Raw genomic sequence first — 20,048 nt, 5'->3', positions numbered from 1 at the left:
CACCAGGCAGCTGAGAGCTCAATGGGTTGTCAGATCCCAGGAGATCCTGTATTAAGACCCATTCTTGGATCTCCTGCTGCAGTTGTGCATAGTGGAAGCTTGCTTTCAAGAGAGGGACAGTTTTCCAATACAAATGTTTTACACTCTGCAAGAGTCAAATAAGAGGTGGATCTTTAAACACTAGCAAAAATGTGAAACTTTCTAATAAAAAATTCTATTAAAACATTCAGAAGTGCTGTGGCAGGTCACATCTCAGACCTGACCAGCCTCTCTTAAGATTAGAGGACTTTCGGGGACAGATTTTTCTCCATCTGCCCGTGGAGGTTTCTAGACCTTTTTCTGATGACCTTTTTGGAGATGGGACAGGATGTGATTGTGTGTGGGTTTGGTGACGCTCAGTATGGTCCAGTTCTCAACAACCCAGCTCTTGCCCTACCATGGTGCTCAGAAACACTCATCTTTCAGGACTACACACTCTGGTCTGCTGACTCTCTGAATGGCACAGACAATATTCTGAGTTTCACCAGGCAGGCAAGATGCTCTGTGCTAGTCACTCAGCTGATATAAAAAGTGGATAAACCCTCAGATTCTGGCAGCTGATGCTCTACCCTCACACCTTGAAGAGCTGTGTATGTACACAGGGATTTAAAGCAATATCATTCTGCTGTGTGACTTCTACAAACAGGGTTATGCTGATAGGTTGAAAGGGCTCTGAGGCTGGGATGTTAGAGGTTGTTACCTCTATTTTATATATGTATCTATATCTATCAATATAGATAAAATATATAATCAAATGTTAGAAATTGATGCTCTACAGGTTTATTTGTCAGTTAGTGCAAAAACAAGCCAAACAGAAAGCCTGGCAAAACTGAAAGCACAGCTCAAAATCTTGATGTTTGTTGTCTTTGTCTTCAGAAAACTTCTTTCAACTCCTGCATGTGTGTGAGCTGTGTGAATCATAGGCAGGACAGTATCTCAAGGATGGGTTGGGGAAGAAGTCAGCAGAAAGAGGCTCCAAGAATTAGGGTGGCCTGCATAGGAGGGTGGGAAAGTTGTAAGAAATGGAGGATAAGTGAGCAGCTATGGTCCACCAGAGAATTACAGCTCCTGAGAAGTCAGAACATAGACTTTGTCTCTCTGTCTTCACAGGACCCATAAATTGGCCCACTATTTCTATGCTAAATTTTGTTGAGGGATCAGATTTGGGGATAAGGACTTTAATGAACAGAACCACAATTGCATGGTATTATTAACTATTTTGGAGATATACTATGGAAGTTTGCTGGCTAAAGTCCCCATGCAAAACAAAAAGGTGATCTGCTGGAAATAAAAGTAGCACCTCTAAATCTGCTTGTGTGTGCTTGCTGCACATCACTGCACTGTCATTTTCCTTCTTTTTCAGATAATATTTTAATTTTCCCCTTGACTCAGTTCACTGCTGTCTTAATGTTATGTCACTATAAATAAACATACATCAGAATCATGGGTACGTCTGGCAACTAATAAACCTTTAGCGTGAGTGTGAACAAGGCTCAAAATACAAAGGTGCTGTTTTCTTTTCAGCATCTCACTCACCCTTGGCTTATTGTATTCATCACTGTTTTCAGATCTGGAGGAAACACAGAAACAAGAGGGTACACAGGGTGCAGGGTACACACCCCTTTTCATCCTGCGATCCGTGTGCCAAAACATTTGAGTATTTAGAGCCTAAATATGTACAGGATGTTGCTCAGGGAGCTTGGAGTGTGGGGCGACAAACACCTGGGAGTTTTCCACAGACATCAGATGCCATTGGCTTGGGATGGGCCCAGCCAGGTTGGTCTGATCATCCCTGATGGCTTTTCTTCCCTTACTCCTGTGATTAACCCAGATCCAGTGGGCACTGCCCTGCTGCCGATCATGTGAGATCTCAGGGGAGTCCTGCTTGAACCGTTTACCAGCAACATAAGCACAGGAGCTGAGGCTGGTCACCCCTGATATTCCTGCTTTCTCAAGGGCACCCTTCCCACAGATATATCCCCAATGGCCATGCTGATTTCATTCTAAATAACTTGAACAAAGAGGATTCCCCTAGGGAATCCCAGAGATGTGGAAGATGCCTCTGGACTTGGATTAACTTCTTGTTTAGGTGCTTGAATTTTTGTGTCTAGTCTTTCAGTTCCTGAACAGAAATGTCTTTCTAACACACTACTTTTTTCTGCTTTTGAGATCTCCTTGAAACATAATGAATTCGTCCCTCCTACCCTCTTTATCTCAGATGTGATCTGCCTATTCTCTTCTTCTCTTGACCTCTGTTGCCCAAAAGAGGAAATGGCCTTATGTTGCACCAATGGAGGTTTAGATTGGATATTAGGGAAAATTTCTTCACCAAAAGAGTTGTCAAGCATTGGACTTCCCAGGGCAGTAAGAGTTTGAGCCACCATCCCTGAAGGTATGTAAAAAAAGCGTAGATGTGGCACTTGAGGACATGGTTTAGTGATGGACTTGGCAGTGCTGGGTTAAAAGTTAGCCTTGATAATCTTAGAGGCCTTTTCCAACCTAAATGACTCTATGATTCTTATGTATCGTTATATTTAACTTTCTTGCATCTGAATTCTTTCTTTTCTCTGATTTACCTCCAATTCATAAACACCTTTGAGATGTGCACAGCATTTCAGGCCATGCCAAACCTATGTATAAAGCAGTGATCTCCAACCATGCCTTTGTATTTACAGTGACGACAGTCTAGCCAAAAAACATTTGGAGTCAGTTCTACCATATTATGCTCTGGATTGTTATTGCATGTAATCTGCATACAACTCATGCCAAATATCTCCTTGCCACTGATTGTCTGTATGGTAACATGAAATGACTTCTGTTGCTTGTTCTGGTCTCACGGGTTGCTGTATTGATGTGCTATCAGCCTCCAGGCTGACACCTGGTACAGCGCAGATCCCTGCCAGACAATGGTGCATGACGTGCTTGCTAGCCCTCATTACAAACACCAAGGGAAACTCGAACTGAGACTTTCTAAAGCAATTCCTTTACCCACCTCCGAAGTCAAGATTGAAAAAAAAATAATTTAATTTTCCGCAATGAACAAATGTTGGGAGTACCACAATAATCTAAAATCAGGCAATCTTACACTCCTATCTTCCCACCTTTCCTCTGAGAAATGTTTATGCATTTGTCGCTGTACCTGATTCAGGTACATATTTACATGGGCAGAGAAAAGGGAGAAAAACAGCTCACACTTGCAATTGTCCACACTGCATACAATTTCCCGCCACTCACATGGTACCCTGACTGCCTCAACCCACACTCGTTTGTTAGGCCAGGACTTGACATAGTCTTAGTGGTCCTGACTGCTCCTTTATCTTCTACAGATGGAGTTCAGAAAGAAGGAAACTAGAAAAGAACGTATCAGTGCTCTTCTTTCTTTTTCTTCCTACCCATTTATTGTTTCTGCTACACTCCTGACAGTCTCCTGGCCCTTCTGTAGGTAACACATGCAACTGCTTCAACTATGACTTTTTTAATATAAAACCAGCAGATTTGCAGAGCAGCTGGGAGGTTTTCTTAAGGGTGGAGTGATAGACTTTGCGGTATAATAAAATACAAGTGTTGTGAAACAGCTTGCTATGGGTGTAACCAAAAGAAAGATAATACCGCCTTCCACACACTAATCTAATTCTTTACCAGCATTTCTACTTTCTCAGCTGCAGAGAGAGTGTGGAAATGCCTTGAAGCTTCATCACAAGGGGAAAGATAATGAACAGCAAGGAGTGGAAAGGAAGGAATGGAGATAAAGTCCTGCATACTGAAATAGCAGTAACACACTGGAGTACATCCTGTTGTGATGTATATACTTTTCGCTCTAATTCCTCCCTTGGGCAGTTTGAGAATGGAAATGTTTTTCTCAGAGGAAGTATTCTTGCTACTGATTTTATGGAGGAGTGGCAATTTCCATAAATGGGATAATACTGGAGATTAGTTAGAGATCCCTTTGTCAGATATGAACCCACGCTGTTAAATGCTGGCTTTCTAGGGCAGAGCTTTGGTAGAATCAGAAGGGTTATGAGAAATACCATGTTTGATACTACAGCAAAAAAACTTAAGGGCTCAATACTCACTCCTGTGATGTCAGGACCACCCTTCAGTGGTCATCACCAAAGGATGCAGGTGTTTTTAGAGCTTCAGTTTGCCCCTGTGCTTAAAACCTTCTTAATAATGTATGTTATTATTTTCCAGGGGATCATTAATCTACATCTTCAGGTGCAGTGCTTATCAATGGTGCACTATGCAGCTCTGATATTGCTGTTCAATTTAACATGAGTACCCTGCAGAGGTCTTGAGTCAGCCCTGGATACCTTGGCTGGAGGATTAAAAGAAGTAGCGACATATTGCATCTGCTGGGAGAAATGTTCAGCATCTCCACTGGGAGCCTGCAGATCAGTAAAAAACCCCAGCAACAACCAGCAATCTTGTTTAAAATTCTGTCAGACTGCAAGGTAGGAGTCCCACAAATGTATTAATGCTATGGATGCTAGAGTAGGTGAGGGTTGACACTGGTCCAGAATGCATTTATTTTTTTTAATTGAATATGCAAGCTCTTTGTAGACAATTTCATATGGAAAATCAGTTTCTTGATCAGTTTTATCTTTATCTAAAATGAATATGACTGACAGGAAAAGGAATATTGTGATCTGCTGCTTGAGACCATAATATCTAAGGATGCATGAGTAGCAGCTTAATTAGCCCCAGTATACATTCTGATTTGTGCTAGTAGAGATTTGGCCCTATGTGTATCTCTACTCAGTATATAGCAAAGGATGGTATTTTTTTAAAAAAATGGTTTTTAAACACCTGCGTACAACTTCCAAACTTCCTTTAAAAATTAATTTGCTTGACATTTTCTGTATCTAAAAAATGGCCCTATGTCAAATGTAATAGTTTTGGCTTTTTTTCTTCCCAGAAAAAACTTGGCATCCTGCAAGTTAAGAATGTCACCAGATTCTGGGTGTTTATGGAGCCTTTCCATCAGGGTGCTTGTTTATTCTGGATTCAGTCCAGGACAGAAGGCTGGTCCTAGATGGTTTCTGTTGACAAGAGAACAATGTATGACTGATCATGTGAGATTATTCACAAAGCACCTACAGAGTTTATTTGTGCACTGGGGCAACATAGAAGCACATGTAAAAAGTCCTCTAGATTCAAACATCTTGCTTTTTCCACAGTAAAGAATATAAACAGCTACTAAGGGAACAAACAGAAACATTAGGCTGTGAGGCAATACTTGACTTTCTCAGAAAGTTCAAAAGGTTACAGACAGCTGTTCCCTTTCTCAACCTGTCTGTGGGGCAAGGATTTAAGTTTCAGTCCTTGTGGCCACCCATAGAGTTTGATAAACCTCTCTGAATTTCATACCTTGCTCTTTCTGGCCAAAAACTCGGGATGGGAAGTGTGGCATCAGACAAGCAGAGGGTGCACAGAGCACACCTCAGTCTTCATCGGGAAGATTCAAGGTCTGTGTTGCAACACACAGGGAACGCTGATCTGACTGGCAATAATCAGAATATTACTCCTGAGATTGCAAGTGCTGGACACTGGGACTGTGCTTGCCCAGCATTTGCAAAGCAGCCTTGAACTGAACTTGTAACCTTTGCGCACATTTCAGTATCAGTTTCTCAAAAGCACTTCAAGGATTTAAATGTCTAATTTGTATTACAAATTTGTATTACAGTCAGCGGGACTGAAGCGTGTAACTTCTCTATGCAGTCATGGGAATTTCGCCATCAGTAACCAATTTTTGTAGCGCTCCAAGGGATTATCCCTGATACAGAAATCTGAGACAAACTAAAAAGCATGGCAAAGAGTTGTGTTTTCCTGTTTTCCCACCTTCCACTTACATGGTTCTTTCTCTATGAGTAAAGCTTAGAGGTTCTTGTCCTCCATTTCCACTACAAGGCTTCATCTTTTCCTTGTAAAAAATCCTCTGGGCTTAAATTCATTTTCAAGTATGTCTAAAATGAGTAGAAACAAATTTCAAATTAAATTAACAGTGTAAGAATTAAAAAAAACCTCCAAATTCTTTGTGCTCAGACTTTGGTTTGTACTCCTCTTACCCTGAACTGGAATTGTTTACCATGTTCTCTTGTTAAGGTAGCCTAAAACATCTGTCATGGTTAAAAATAAAAATCTTTGGAAATACCCACATTTAAAATATGATTGTACTTGGAAAGTAACTTTTTGCTCCTAAGAGACCGCAGCATATATATACATGCTTTTCACAGGAATGCAGATCAAGAAAGATCTATTTTATGATCTTCTACTAAAAGTGTCAGAAACACACGTAAGCACTTCAGAGGAGACAAAAGACTGTTCTCCTGTTAATCCTTGGGGTGGGAAAAGGTCACTGTACTGTGGGTTTATGTGCTAGACTTTATTAATGCCAAAGGATTCTGTCTTTTCTTGTGAGTTATAATGAATTACAAGGTGTATAAAGAAATATAATTTTATGCACTGACTAATGGTTACGCTTTTAAATAAACAAATAAAAAAAAAGAAAATAAAATCCCAAATAAGAATTATCAGCAGTATGATGAACTCCCAGAGTTCTCCGGCTGACAGCAAAGATTACTTTAAAAAACTGTCTAAGAGCTTTTAGAGAAGTTCATCACAACTTAAATTCTTATGGGCTACACATCACATATTAGGTAAAAAAAATTATAGTAGCAAAAAATTCTTTTAAACCACTTACTGCGAGCATCTCTATACACCTGTGCTCAAGAGACCTAAATTCAGGGACTATCTGAGCTCACGTGCACTCATTTCTTGGAGGCTCAGGTTATAATACCTGTAATGGACTCAAGCACAAGCTTTTTATTTGGAGAACAGGAATAGAAAAGGATTCAATTAGCAATAAAGATGGGAATGGGTAAATGTGTTTACTAATCTGGGTCATGTGTGGTAAAGCTTATACCTTGGAATGTAATATCAACAGGAAAATATTTAGCTGTCAGATAATTGGGAATGTGTTCGTTAAAATTTGTTTCAGAAAGATTTCACAGGAATTTTCTGGTCTTTAGCAGCTGAGTTCACAATGAGGTTTTACAACTATTTTCCTTTCTTCTGGGTCCTACCTGTGTGTAGTACAGAGTCATCCTTTTCGCATGAAAGCAAAAGGAAGCAGAATTAGTATCTTTTGGGTCCAAAAACTAGTTTCTGATTCACTAATCTAGACCCCAAAGACTTCTATTCAATTAGTTGTTTACAACAGGTTTCTGTAGTTTTGTGGTTTTAAGACTAAGCCAGTTGCTGGAAGACAAGCTCTGAGGTTGGACATGTTGCAAGGCTCTAAAAAATTCCAATTTTATTGTAACAGGTCAAAAGAAAAGAAAAGAAAATAGCTAAAAAAAAAAAAAAAAAAAAAAAAGAAAAGGAAAAGAGTTTTACAGAGTTCGTATTATAGGGAGCATCAGCTGTGTATGAATCCCAGCCCTTCCAGCTCCTGGGGTTTGCCTGTTGTGGCAGGACTAGTGACAGCAGCAGTGCAGTCAGCTGCTCAGCCCACGGGTCCGTCACCTTGTGCTTGTGGGCAACATGCTTGGGAGATGCAAAAATCTGGGTCCAAAACCAGCACAGCCTTCAAGCCCTGCATCACAGGAAGCAGAGTGCACAAATCTTTTTGCTTCTTCTAGTTCACTCTCTGGCAGCTCTGCACACATCTCCACTGGGAGTTTCCAGCATGTCAGTGACATGGTGGGTTCTGAATATATTTTATGCCTCACGGTGTCAGATTAAACTCTATTATTAATCATGACAGCTCACTATGTTTCATCCTTGCCAGGAGTCTTGGCTGGCATATCCTTGTCTCCCTGTTACCAGCCCAGTATAACCTCTTTTTGTGTGTGTGTGGGCAAGTCCCTTCACCAATGCCTGTGTCATCAGTTTTGCTGGTTGCCTTTCCTTCCCACTGCCTGAGTCCTGGGACCCCCCAGAGTGCTTTGTCTTCTCCACCACGCCACTCCCAAGGCACAGCCCCAGGGGATACACCATCCTTCCCATGGCACCAGCTTTAGACAATTTTTTCCAGATCAACCAGAATGCATCAATGTAAGTGCAGTTACTCAAAATCATAGGGAGATGTGAAGGTAAAAGTATATTTTTGCCAGTGAAAAAATTGTATTGCTAAGAAGTATACTGACACTTAGGGCTTTTTTTGGAAACTGTTTATGTTTTGTTCACCTACCAAGTGAAAAAAATTATGATTGTGATTCAGTGTGTCCTGACCGCTGCCATAATAAAGGCTGTCATTATTAAGGCATGCAAAAATCTGTTATGGCACTGTAAAGTTATCTTGTTTTGCTTCACAAATCTCACTTTTCATATTTAATTTTAAGAGAACATTGGTTATTTCCTGTGTCTGAATAGCACAGAGTAACAGCCATGCCTTTTGAGTTGACACAATAACTGTCTATTCAGCAGCTATGAGATACTAGATGTGGGACACCCAGAAAATATCTGTTCTGTACCACAGAGCATCCCGCACAGATTTCTGGGAATTCATAGGGCTAGGAGGAAAGGTATGTCAAACCTGTATATGGCATATTGGCTCAAGCCAGGAAGTACTATAGCAGTGTCCGTGGAGCATTGCGCTGTCTGTCCATGGGACTTGTTAGTGACAGCAGCCTTCAGCAGTGACTGCACTGGTTCCAGGCCAGAACCAGCTCACCCAAAGGCATCTCACAAGCCTCTGTCCCTTCCCTCGTACTCTTTAGGATTGGCTGCTTCTTCCAATAGGAGTTCTCCAAACAAAGCAGAGACGAAACTTTGCAGAGAACCAACTCAGCACCAAGCTGTTCTCACCTAACTTGCTGTGACTGTTAGCTACTGCTTCCTCCTCAAATGTTACCTCTTATGGCACTGGTGATGTTGCCACTTTGTCATTAGCTTGCAAAATATCCAGTGCCTCTATGTCCTTTCTCCAGGGGAACCCATGTTTTCTGATTGCAAGGACAGTGATGAACCAAGCTGCAAAGCCCTTATACCCATCAAGTCTGAGGAAAAATTTATGCGGAAGCTACCATATAGGACCGGGAAATACAATGCAAGATCACTGTTTTCAACATCTTGAGTAACAGAAAAAATATTATATATAATCCATGTAGTCTGAAGCTTCTTTGTGTAGCTCTGGTCAAGAGGGAGGCCAGAGGAGTGAAGCACCTGCAAGCAGCAGCAGTGACAATTCAAACAGCACAACACAGCTCAGACACTGAGCCCCCAAAACACAACAAAAGACCCAACTGTAGCAGTGGTGCAACCTAAACAAGCAACACTGCATGGCAGTGTTTCCATGCCAGTGTCATACGGGCTGCACTCCTGTATTGCACAAAATTCGTCATGAATCTGATGACCAGTGCTCATCAGATAGTCTTCCTCTGGTTAAAATATCCCCCAGTCTCTCCTCAAGTAATAAAATGGAGCTGCCAACACAGCTTGCAGGGCAACCAACTTTATTTGGCACAAACTATGTTGCAGCACTTCCCACCAGCCTGTGGACTCGTGAGCAGTGGTGTCAGCATCACCATGGCAGCAGGGACTACCTTCTGAGCCGTGTAGCAGACTGAAAGTATGGATACTGAAGAAATGCTCCTTGCTCTGTCAGAGATTTCCATGTGACACAAATGAAAGCCTTCATCTTTTCCAGCTGTGTCTGTGCCATGTATCTGGTATGAAACTGAATCTGGATTTGAATTCGCATCGGTATCCATTTGTCTCCTGTCAATATAGTGAATCCCTGAAGGCTGTATCCTTTACTTAATGTTCTACAACACCTATCAAAACAGCTGAGTATTTCAGACCCTACCGTCATAGTAATGCAATCATATATGTTCTTCCTGGTGTCTGAGCCTGTCCTTCACCACGTGTTCCTTCCAGTATTGCTAAAATAGGCAAGGTTTTCTGCTCAGGGGAGGTTCTGAGCTGTCACCCCAAAATGAAAGAAACTGTTAATTTTGTACCTTTGCCTCCACAAGGCCCTGGAGCAACAGCATCCGGATTAAATGTATTGACTTGCCTATTGCAAGAGAAAATTCCAGTGAGAAACCTGTTTCTACCAGTTCCAGGTGGCTAGCACAGGCATAGATGTTTGTGCAGTCAGTTGTTTTCTGAAGGAAATGGTCTGTCTCATGAAATTAAAAGAGGCTGATTCAAAATTATAGAAATCAAGAGAAGTTAAAAAATAAAGAACATTAAGTAAAGGTTAGTAAGCCATGCAGAAGTTTGGCTTCTTGCCATCAAAATGAAAGACAGCCACCAAAATTAAAGGGGCATCAAAGAATTCATATGTTTTTAATTGAACCTTATGGAGGCAGAAAAGTAAAATACATTCATGCAATCAAGCAAATCTGATCTTTACCCAACAGCACATCTAACACATAGTAGAGGCACTTCCCCCATTTAATTGTATGATGCAGGCCAAATCCAGCTTAAAAGATTCCCTACCACTTCATTAAATTTGGCAGATGGCTGAGAAAAGCACATTGTACCATTCTCAGCTCTCAGTTACATTATTACCGCTGCAACAAAAAATGCAATAGGATGGCACTGAGGGTTGTATTTCCCATGTTATTTGTGTGAAGGAAATAGCTGTGCCTTGCTCCTGAAGAGGGTGCAAAGCTCATCTGTGTCTGTGTTTCTGCATGTAACTTCTTACCTATGCACCATTTCCCCATTATTTCTGTGAATGCAAAAGAGCAGACTCCTGTCTCAGTACTGTGATCAATGCAGTCATTGTTAGGCTCACAGAACTTGTTCCAAAAAGTTTTCATTTACAAGTTGAGGGTTGCTGTATGGGCTTTCTGTACTCATGAAGATTGCACCAAAAAGAATTGGCACAGTAATCTCGCTTGAAAATAGGGAGATGTAGTGTAGTAGGCAGCCGAATAATGCACAACAAGCATGTTAAGTCACTTATTTAACTCTTTTGGCAAAAATAAATAATTACACTTCCTTTCTCTGAAAGCAAAGTTTAAGAGCAAACGATTAATGGTAAAGACCGTTTTCGTGCCTGTGGCACACATCTGTTAAAATGCTCTCTATCACCGGATAACCAAATCTTATTACATGCCTGGATGTGTTAATCTGTTGTCCACTGTCTCTGAACACCATTAGAGACAATGGCCTAGCTGGATGTGATTTGACCAGAGGTGAGCAGACTTTGCACTGCCTACATGAAGAGATGTATTAGATGTGTTCTTCTGGCATTTACTAAAACACCTCAGTTCATCTCCCAAATGTTTAAATTACAATTTCTTTGATGGGAAAGTTCAACAGGATTTTTAATTTTTGTATATGCCACTTTATTGAACTCATTACACACAGTGATGGTTTTGTCACATTCTTTTCCTCCCCAACCATAACTTTTCCTTTTAAAAATAGATAGTGCATGAAAGGGATATGAAAAGCATTTGCTACAATATTGCTCAATATGTTCAATGTTGTGGCCTGGAATATTATATGGCCTGAAAATAGGAGAATTAACAGTATGTCAGAGTGATTTTGGCTAAAAAATATGTCCAGATTTATGAGAATGGCATGGCTGAATCACTTAGAGCTCCATGGAAGGTTATGATGAGTTTAGGTGTTGAAGAAACAAACCAGTTTTTTATGAATTCCTAGTGATGCTGTCAAACAATTTAATTGGAAGGAGTCAAAACAATATTTAGCATCTGTTCCCAAATGGACCTTAGAAGTGATTTCTTTTTGACATAGCATCATAATACAGTATTTGATGAATAGACCAGGTAAACTTAGCATCACTACTGCAACAGATTGGGTACTGGGGAGGGGGCGAGGAGGAAGGAAAGGGAAAAAAAAAAACCACAGCAAGATATTTGCACACTCTAACACATTCAACCAAACAGGCTAATTGCAAGTCACCATACCAATCCTGGGCTGCCTTTACCTCATCCCCAGAAAATGAGGGAAAGATTCACACACCTTCTGAGCTAGCGAAATCTCAGTTTGCAGCAGCTTCTCACTAGAGTTAGCAGAGCAAGGAAAAAAATACCCCAAAGTTAGCAAAATGTGTCAGCTCCCACTGGAAAAAAAGAAAAATCAGACCTTGTCTGCGCACACAGCAACAGGTAGTGACCTGTGTTTCCTGTCTCACCCCACACTGTCTGCTCACAGATGAGGTGCCTTTGCAGTGGCTTTTCATTTCCCAGCCTCCAAAGCAGCTAGAGAAATTCTTATGTTACAGAATGTAATTAAAGGGGGAATAGACAGACTGAAGACTGGGTACAATTAAATGCTGAAAGGGAGGGGAGGACATCTAGATGAGGCCACTACATTATGAGACTGTGTTTATCTGTCACATCATTTACTGTGCTCAGGCACTTAAAGGAAATAAATTATGACATAGTCCATAAATCTAATGCTAACCACTGAATAGCTAGCCCCATAAGTTTTATCAAGTCAAAAGAAAGATGTATTTCATAATCATAACTTCATACTGACCTAGACTTTGGAGCAGACCTGAACTTAGGGACTTGTAAAACAGGAAATAATCTAATTGCTAACTGCAAGAAACAAATTTTGCAAAGCTGCTCAGTATTGCTGTTCCTTCAGAGCAGAATGCAGTTCAATAGGAAAAGCACTGCCATAGTAAGTCCATTAAATAACCCTACTTGAGCTCAGATGTGCAAGAGGTAAAAGATATGATTGAAACAGATTCCTTTAGTATTAATGGAACTAAACCAAATAGATAAATGGAAGAAAAGTGGAGTAGCACAGAGAGTGCAGCATTCTGCCACCATCATACTCCATGGCAATATTCCCACTAACACAGAGGGGCTGGAAAGGACCTGTCATCTTGTGAGATATCTTCAAAAACAAAGAGTACCTGTGATTACAAAGAATGTAAAAGTTTGAAGACTGTCTAGTGAGTCTTTTTCCAAGAGCAGAGGGCTGCAAATAGTTCAAAATAATGATTTTCAGCTTCACAATGTCAATAGACACAGGAATGGAGGAAAAAGCTGTAGAACATCTTAAAAACCTAAAATTGACTTATGAATTGAACGTAAGCCAGGAGATGAAAGCAGTGGGACATATTTCATTCCAGTTTTGCAGAAAAACAGTCCCTTAGGGAGTAAATCTGACAATGCCAAATCCATTTTCCATGGCAGGGTTATGCAAATAGGAGCACAGAGCCAGGATTTTTCTGGGGAAGCTGGTCACAGCTTTCACTGGGAAGAGAGCAAATTGAATGGGAGTAAGGCATTCCTGCAGAGGTTAAGGTGGGGCAGGCTGTTCCCCTTGCTATAGAGCTGCATGTTTCCACACCCAGAGATGATGTTAAGCTTGGCTCCAGCTCTAGCTGTTCAGTTAGTTTTGGGGAATGCCTCGGGGCAGTAGAAGGCCCCTGGCACAGCAACAGCCATGCAGGTGCCCAGCTGAGTCTCAAGTATATGCTGCCCAGACACCTCCGAAGGGAGGTGTTATGGAACCAAGTAATGCATCACTGAGAAAGGTGTAGTTTAAAGGGGAATAACAATTTAGTGTGTAATCAGGCTGAGATCCTTAATTTTTGCGCACAAAAGAACTAATCATCATCATAACTGAACCAGAGAGCACTTTCAGTAGCAACTCCACATGGAAGAAGACTGTCACCTTCCTGTTTTCAACCCAGACCCTCCCAACTGCACTTTCCACCAGCAACCTCCCTATCTTTTGCTGTTTTTAATGTATCCAGCTCAAAATCCTACTCTTTTACGATTTTAATAGGCAAGATATCGTTGAGATATAAACAAAAAGCAGGAGAAAACTACAGAAAAGAGCATGGATCTGACTCCAGTGAAAGAGAAGGGCTGTGTTAATTTGCTGGAAATTCCATTTTCTTCCCTCTCTCTCAAAACCGTATACAAATTAGACATTTACCTGATAGATGAGTATGTTCCTTTCTTAGGGAAAGCACATTGCTGGAACTAGAGCTTGGGTAAGTTCCATGTAATGTGGCAGTTGCCAAGGAAACTACTTGTTCTTAATTGAATAGTAGAGAAAATATTTGTGTAACTTATTGGCACATAAATTAAAGTTGCCCTTGAGCAGCCTTAAACTCACACAACGTTTTTTTCTTTTTAAGCAAATTATCCCAGTTTCTTAGATTTTCTTTTAGTGCCTAAATATCATGGAAGAATCACACCATGTAGGTGGCCTCTTCTCTGACTCTGACCACTGCTGAAGTTGCACAATGCTTAATTTCAGGACCTAAAAGAGGAAAAGGTTGATTATTACAGAGGCAATGACAATAAAATGCAAAGCAAGTATGGACTAGGCAGGAAAAAGGTAATAAAATAAGCTGTTGCAGATAAATCTTGTCCCTGAAAGACTGCTACATACTCAGTGATAACAGTGATCATAACTTCAGTTTGCCTATCCTGATGTAGCGCCACTGAAGTAAATAGAATCATGCTGACTTACATTTGCTGAAACTTTTATTTATTTTTTGTCTTCACCCTGCCACACATTTTTACTATTTATTCAAATTGGTATTGGTTTCTAAAGGAAAAAGAGGTAGATTTCTAAAACAAGGGTTGAGTTGCAAAATCTGAGTCTGTAAACCCCCAGGACAGGCTGGTTAAGTTAAGCCATCCTCTGCTGCTACTGATGTGAAGGATCCAAAGACTTTGCATAGCCTCTTAGCAAAGGAAAAACTGGGATGGACATGGACTAGATCACCTTATCCTTACCTTTTATTCCCTGTATGTCTCCTAACTGGAATGCTGCTGGGAAACAGGGGAGTAGCATGGACTAACTATACCAGATGTTGAAAGTGTATGCTCAGTTAAGTCATCCTTTTGCAGTTATTTCTGGCAGGGGAAAAAAAAGTCCTTAACATCTTCCTATTTAACAGGAATTGTCAGCAGGGAGGTGTCCGATAACCAAATAGATCATACTGCTTGAAAAACATGCATTTTTCCTTTATCTCTCCCATACATAGGATGCTCATTAAATACCATCTATAATATTTTGAAACCTTAATGTCTAATTTAATTGAAGGTTCTCTGGAATGATCTCATTAAGTGTTTCTCAAAAAAGGAGGTAATAGAATAAGGGTAATTAGATTTAGATCTTGTAAGAAACCAATTAACACCAGAAGACATTAAAGTAAACTATTTAGCTTTCTCTTGGTAAACTGTCTTCTCTTAAGCTATGTTCTTACTATTTTGGAGATGAAGAATGGTTCTTCCACTTGTCAGATCCTTCAGGACACTAATCATCATCCTGGATTACAGGATCCCTAAAATACAGATGCTATATTAGAAGTCTGCGAAAATGCCTTTAAATAATAGACCACTGTAATACTTCTCATATAGTTCTTTGCCACTAATTGATTTCATTTTCTTAATAAAATATGACTTTTAAAGCTCAAACAAAGCAGATTCTTATCCAAATGAATTCTCTTTCCACTAAAGATGAGGGGGAAATAGTGGTGAGTATGGTGTCCTTTCACTCAGTTATAAGTTAGTGCACAATTCAGAAAATCAGATAACCGAGGAAAAAGGTTGGTGAATTCAGGGTTATGTGTTTATCAGATAAACCCTCTGAATAAAAATGTAGCAAAATGCTATTCGACCAGGGTAGGGAGCCCAAACATCATCATATAGGTGACCCTGTCATTTAAGTTGAACTTGTATTAATAATAGTCCTTAACAAGCTGTCAATCTTTAAGGAGAGCCTTTTGTGCCTTTTCTCTGATGCTTTTGTGTTCGCTTACTCGATGGCCACAAATCAGCCCTAGCTGTGTTGCAGTCAGTCCTAGGGCAGCTTGGGAAAAATGAAGCTTCTTTCTCCTTGTCTTCCCTGGGCTATTGCTTTTTTCCCCTTTCTTTGCCTTTCACTGCCATGCAAATCATAAAAATTGCAGGCTGGGGGTCAAGCTGCGTAAAACAAGCAGACACCAGTTTCCTCTTTGTTTCAGTGCAGAGCACAGATGGGAGGAGGGAAACTGCTGTTCCAGTGAGATAACTGCCGAATAGAAAATCTGAAAGTATCCTGATGACACCAGGAAACAGGGTGTTTTTCAGTCAGTAGAAAATCCAGATGGATTTCTTCATACTTGCTGATCAGTAATAGCAAACAACTGAGTAGTTAAGCTCTTCTCCACTTTTCCTACCTTTTATTGTTAAATAATTAAAATAAAACAAACCAACAAAAAAAACCCACACAAGAGAACATCCCACTATGCTGAAGACCAGAAAATAGTCTGCAGCTTTGGATAAACTGCAGGAAAACCTGGGACTCTCAAAAAAACCTGAAAAAACTGAAATGTGGAGTGAGAAATGCAAAGCTTACCTGGAATAAGAACACTGGTATCAGCTGCACTGTCAGAGTTGTATTCTCAGTTACTTCAAGGTACTGTGACACAGAGCAAGTTTCTCACTTGGCATGGTTTGAGGCTTTTCTCAAGACTGGGCTTGCTCACTGTCTCTGATCCATCTCTTCAGGCACAATATAAGAGTTCACCATGGTTTAAACTCCAGCAGGCTCTAGAGACAGCAGACCAGAGCGTGTTCTGTGCCTCACAGGCTCCAACCAGCCTTTTCATAAAATCTGGGTGGATGCAAGGCAGAGCCAAGCACACCACATCCCTGCAGGTTTTGAGCCCTGCCTGCAGCCCGGTGTAAGCAGTAATGTGGAAAGACAGCATGGGGATTAGGGACAGCAGGATCTCTGGCATGGTGATGCATCTTCCCCAGCCCAGTTCACAGCGTGGTGCAGCATGACCTGTGCTGTCCAATTGTTCTTGCTGAGCTTGGTTGCAACCCTATGCTCCACCATCAGAGCAGCACACAATAGTGAGGGTGTTTGCAGAAAGGCTTCTCAGTCTACCCAGTGTCACTAGATTGAATCCTTTGGGGTATGTTCAGTTTACCTTGATTTGCATTGAATCACAGTTTCTGCAGTGACTGCAGTACCAGTTCAGGCTATGACAACTCTTTTGACATTTCAGTAGTCTAAAATCCCAGTTGTAGTAGACTTAAAGCATGTGGGCAGCTGGCAGTTCTCATGAGAGGTAGAGGTGAGTGGAGGAGAAGGAGGAGAGAGAAAATATGTCTTTTCTTTCAAGTACCTTCTTACCCAACTTGCATGCACCTATTCCAAATTACCAGGAGCATGCATGTCCCTGCTTATTAGAATAAGATGCGCTTGTCTCTTTGAGATGGAAATTAAAATTATTTTTATTAGCCATCAGCATTTTTGTTTTTCCCCTCACCCTTTGCTGTTCGGAAAAGAGGTATTTCCGGTGAAAGTTGTATTTGCCCTTGAATGCTCAACATCACAAAAATAAAAACCACAACTGGTATAGTGGTCAAGACAGAAAAAAAGCTAAGCTTCATCTCAGCACTGACACACAAAGGACAGCAGATTTGCAGGTGAACCATGTTTGGTTTGTGCAGCAACTCCTGCTTTTTTGTCACATAGCAAATCACTTTCCTATGTTCTGATTCTGCTGCCACTGGGATAATATTCCATACTTACATTTTGATATAGTATTTAATTTGTGCAAAATACGTTGGCATCTCAGATGAAAGGGCATTTAGAAGTGAAAAGTTATTTTATTACCATTGTTATTGTCTCCTTTGAAAGGCAATCCTCAGCCTGAAAGGACACCACCCCATGTTTGAGATGCAGCAAAGACCAATTCAATTAGAGAAACTACCTACCTCTACAAACTTTTGGAACTGAATAAACTACTAAGATCCAAATTCCACCTTTGGTTGTTAACAAGCTTAGTGAAGTGATGAAAGGCTTCCTGTCCCTTGCTTGCTTAGTTAAATGTAGTTTTTGTCGTGGTCAAGGTTGTTCCCTTTTCAGCTCATTTTTTCTGTGTATTTCTTATAACAAAATTTTTGAAAAGAAAGTGAAGAGAAGCAGCTAATTGTAATGAACTTCTTGAGTAACTGTGTAGCCAAAATAAAAAGCTGACTGATGAGACTTCTCAGCAACTTTGGTTTGCCCCGTGGTGTGCAAATCACATGCACATTCCTGTTCCTTGACCCACACTTTGCTTCCAGGTAAGGCATCTTCTGTTTGAAAAGATGCATGGGAAAGAGTTGCTTCCCTCATTTCTAGCTCTCATCCTTCTACAGTTTTATACCAAAAAAAATCAGTGACTGATTCTTTACCTTACTATAAAAGCTGATAGATGGAAGAAAACTAGTGACTATTTATTGATTTTAATCACAACTTGGACTAGCCAAGGACCAGCTAGTTGATACTAACTGTTGGTAACAGACCAGCCGGCAGACACTTGCATGGTAGGAGCATGAGGCTATCCTGACCCCCCTGGCTTCATGGCACTGAGCCACTGCTCAACCTGGGGAGGGCAAGCACAAACATTGCACAAAACAGGAAGGGGATTCATGCAAAATCTTTGAGAACTACTGGTTTACAAGAAAATGTGACCTGTATTACATCTGACACCAGATATTCAAGGTCACAAAAAAAAAAAAAAGAAGCCTATCAGTTGCTGTAGGGTTCCTATTACATGCTACAAGTTGCTATTCACAGACACCACTATCTAATGAAATCAGAGCAATAGTCCTCTTGATTTGTTTTATCTATCAATAAGGCATTAGGCATTATTACAAACAAGGCATAAAGACACAAACAGATTCATCCTCCTGCACACTGAACTGGATACTTAGTCTATTGTCTGTTTTTGGCTTGATGAGTGTCTTGATGAGGGTGATCCATTTCCTAATGGGGTTAAATGGAAGCAGAATTAGGCCTCTCAAGTCAAGACGGTTATTATGGCTTTTTACATCCCATCATCATGTCAGTATTCACTGATCAGTGAATCAGTCTTTATTTTCCAAACTCAGTCTGAAAATGTATTACACCTAGGAAGGGAAGTATGGAACATTCATATGCAGAAAGTATTTTTCGTAATTAATCTAGATTAATTTTCTTTTCACATGATAGGTCATACTCAGAAGCAAGTGCAGGACTCAGGGCTTTGCAGCAAAATACCTTGCTGTTTCTCAAAACTAAATCAGGTACTAGGTTTTTATTTCCTGATTGTAAAATGAAAAATGGACTGTAGATAAGATGCTGAAGAATACGGATTTTACTACTGAGATGCTGGGTTTTGATTTAATTTATTAAGAAAATGCAGTTAACAGGTTTTAGCAGATGAAGTAAAAGATTTTCTTATTCATTATTCTTGGGTATGCCAAGGGAGAGATCACAGAAAGGCAGTCTTTCAATAGCAGACATTGGCAGGGATTTAAAGACAGACTAAGAACAGTTTGGAAGTGGGACCTTTATCAGCAGAGCAGGTAATACTGCTCTTAGTAAATTACATGAGGAAATTTGCCAAGGCTGCAGGGTCTGCAGGTCATCTGGAGGAGCTGTTTGAAGCTTTATCTATTTCAATAAAATAAAAAAATAATAACACCCTTTTCACATATTAAAGTCCAATGAAAAGGGCACTGTCACAAGCAGATTTTCTGATAATGGATAGGCACAATTGGCTTCCTGTAGTTAAAGTAGTTAAAAGCATCTTGGAAACATTGAGAAGGAAAAATCAATGGCCATATCAGTTTCATTTTTAGAAGTATTTTAGAATGGTGTTGCCCTTTTGTACATTCGTCATGCACTGACATAACATTAATTACAAAGCATATGGAACAAGCACTCTTTATCACTTTCCTGCATCAAACTCATTCGCATGCAACTTCTGCCATCTGTTTCAGAGAACTTGGAGATTGCTACACCTGCAGCCAGCAACTATTATCTAGACTGATCAGAAGAACTTCATATTCAGTTTGAGAAGCCAGGCCTGAAATAGGAATTTAGGGAAATAAGCTGCTCATTTCCACTAGGCAAGGATGGATAAGAGATCTAACCAAGAGAAAACTTTGTAGGTGGGAAATTCTGGGAGCAACTAATGACTGTCACCAAAATAATCTTTGATCCAGAGGTAATCATAGATCTTATGTGGCACATCATCAAATGAATATCAGGTGTTGCTGACCCAGGGCAGGAAAAGGAGGGCA

This window comes from Pseudopipra pipra, chromosome Z, assembly GCF_036250125.1.
Source record: "Pseudopipra pipra isolate bDixPip1 chromosome Z, bDixPip1.hap1, whole genome shotgun sequence".
Taxonomy (NCBI): Eukaryota; Metazoa; Chordata; class Aves; order Passeriformes; family Pipridae; genus Pseudopipra; species Pseudopipra pipra.
The sequence above is the reverse complement of the archived record's forward strand: the minus strand, read 5'-3'. Positions refer to the sequence as shown.